The 2,929-nt window shown below is 53.6% G+C and overlaps 1 protein-coding gene across 1 annotated transcript in view; it reads left to right on the top strand.

The window, feature by feature from the left end:
* Positions 1-2,929, top strand: part of LOC143959479 (uncharacterized) — a 269,947-nt gene that overhangs the window by 50,641 nt on the left and 216,377 nt on the right. The gene's annotated exons all lie outside the window — the stretch shown is intronic.

Below are 2,929 nucleotides of genomic sequence, written 5' to 3'. Positions count from 1 at the left end.
TGGTTGACTTTTGATATTCTTAGCCGATCCATTGTGTTTTTTATTTAATATTGAGAGTTGGGGCCTCTGTAACTGTATGGGAACTGGATGGAAGAGTGGCAGATCGATGGGCGCCAGATAAGGAGCGCTGGATGGAAGGGTACCAGAGGGAAGACTGGTGGATTAAGGAGTGTCAGATCGATGGGCACCAAATAAGGAGCACAAAATGGAAGAGCATCGACAAATAAGGTGCCAGATGGAAGACCAATGGACTGAAGAACACCAGATCGTTGGGCATCAGATGAGGAGCGCTGGGTGGAAGAGCACTAAATGGAAAGGTGCTGGATGGAACAATGCTGGATTGAAGAGAACCAGATCGATGGGCACCAGATGAGGAGCACTGAATGGAAGAGTATTGACAAATAAGGTACCAGATGGAAAACCAATGAACTGAAGAGCACCAGATGAGGAGCGCTGAGTGGAAGAGCACTGAATGGAAAGGTGCTGGATGGAAGAGAACCAGATCGATGGGCACCGGATGAGGAGCGCTGAATGGAAGAGCGTTTGCTGGAAATGTGGAAGATGGATTGAAGAACAGAAGATCAATGGGTGCCAGATAAAGGGGCATTTGCTGCAAAGGTGCCAGACAGAAGACTGGTGGATTAAAGAACGTCAGATCGATGGGCACCAGATAAGGAGCACTAAATGGAAGAGTATTGACAAATAAGGTGCCAGATGGTAGGCCAATGGACTGAAGAGCACCAGATCGATGGGCACCAGATGAGGAGCGCTGGGTGGAAGAGCATTGGATGGAAAGGTGCTGGATGGAAGAGCACTGGATGAGGAGCGCTGGGTGGAAGAGCATTGGATGAGGAGCGCTGGGTGGAAGAGCATTGGATGGAAAGGTATCGGATGGAAGAGCATTGGATGAGGAGTGCTGGGTGGAAGAGCATTGGATGGAAAGGTATCGGATGGAAGAGCATTGGATGAGGAGTGCTGGGTGGAAGAGCATTGGATGAGGAGTGCTGGGTGGAAGAGCATTGGATGAGGAGTGCTGGGTGGAAGAGCATTGGATGAGGAGTGCTGGGTGGAAGAGCATTGGATGAGGAGTGCTGGGTGGAAGAGCATTGGATGGAAAGGTACCGGATGGAAGAGCATTGGATGAGGAGCGCTGGGTGGAAGAGCATTGGATGAGGAGTGCTGGGTGGAAGAGCATTGGATGAGGAGTGCTGGGTGGAAGAGCATTGGATGAGGAGTGCTGGGTGGAAGAGCATTGGATGAGGAGTGCTGGGTGGAAGAGCATTGGATGAGGAGTGCTGGGTGGAAGAGCATTGGATGGAAAGGTACCGGATGGAAGAGCATTGGATGAGGAGCGCTGGGTGGAAGAGCATTGGATGAGGAGTGCTGGGTGGAAGAGCATTGGATGAGGAGTGCTGGGTGGAAGAGCATTGGATGGAAAGGTACCGGATGGAAGAGCATTGGATGAGGAGTGCTGGGTGGAAGAGCATTGGATGAGGAGCGCTGGGTGGAAGAGCATTGGATGGAAAGGTGGCGGATGGAAGAGCATTGGATGCGGAGCGCTGGGTGGAAGAGCATTGGATGGAAAGGTGGCGGATGGATTGAAGAGCACCAGATCGATGGGCACCGGATGAGGAGCGCTGGATGGAAGAGCATTGGATGGAAAGGTACCGGGTGGAAGAGCACTGGATAAGGAGTGCTGGGTGGAAGAGCATTGGATGAGGAGTGCTGGGTGGAAGAGCATTGGATGAGGAGTGCTGGGTGGAAGAGCATTGGATGAGGAGCTCTGGGTGGAAGAGCATTGGATGAGGAGCGCTGGGTGGAAGAGCATTGGATGGAAAGGTGGCGGATGGATTGAAGAGCACCAGATCGATGGGTACTGGATGAGGAGCGCTGGGTGGAAGAGCATTGGATGAGGAGTGCTGGGTGGAAGAGCATTGGATGAGGAGCTCTGGGTGGAAGAGCATTGGATGAGGAGCTCTGGGTGGAAGAGCATTGGATGAGGAGCGCTGGGTGGAAGAGCACTGGATGAGGAGCGCTGGGTGGAAGAGCACTGGATGAGGAGTGCTGGGTGGAAGAGCACTGGATGAGGAGTGCTGGGTGGAAGAGCACTGGATGAGGAGTGCTGGGTGGAAGAGCATTGGATGGAAAGGTACCGGATGGAAGAGCATTGGATGAGGAGCGCTGGGTGGAAGAGCATTGGATGGAAAGGTGGCGGATGGATTGAAGAGCACCAGATCGATGGGCACCGGATGAGGAGCGCTGGATGGAAGAGCATTGGATGGAAAGGTACCGGGTGGAAGAGCACTGGATGAGGAGCGCTGGGTGGAAGAGCATTGGATGGAAAGGTGGCGGATGGATTGAAGAGCACCAGATCGATGGGTACTGGATGAGGAGCGCTGGGTGGAAGAGCATTGGATGAGGAGTGCTGGGTGGAAGAGCATTGGATGAGGAGCTCTGGGTGGAAGAGCATTGGATGAGGAGCTCTGGGTGGAAGAGCATTGGATGAGGAGCGCTGGGTGGAAGAGCACTGGATGAGGAGTGCTGGGTGGAAGAGCACTGGATGGAAAGGTACCGGATGGAAGAGCATTGGATGAGGAGCGCTGGGTGGAAGAGCATTGGATGGAAAGGTGGCGGATGGATTGAAGAGCACCAGATCGATGGGCACCGGATGAGGAGCGCTGGATGGAAGAGCATTGGATGAGGAGTGCTGGGTGGAAGAGCATTGGATGAGGAGTGCTGGATGGAAGAGCATTGGATGGAAAGGTACCGGGTGGAAGAGCACTGGATGAGGAGTGCTGGATGGAAGAGCATTGGATGAGGAGTGCTGGGTGGAAGAGCATTGGATGAGGAGTGCTGGATGGAAGAGCATTGGATGAGGAGTGCTGGGTGGAAGAGCATTGGATGAGGAGTGCTGGGTGGAAGAGCATTG

Source organism: Lithobates pipiens, unplaced genomic scaffold (genome assembly GCF_037356315.1).
Source record: "Lithobates pipiens isolate NorthernLeopardFrog02 unplaced genomic scaffold, aLitPip1_a1.2 Scaffold_77, whole genome shotgun sequence".
In the NCBI taxonomy this organism is placed as follows: domain Eukaryota; kingdom Metazoa; phylum Chordata; class Amphibia; order Anura; family Ranidae; genus Lithobates; species Lithobates pipiens.
This window is presented reverse-complemented; position numbering and strand designations above follow the sequence as displayed.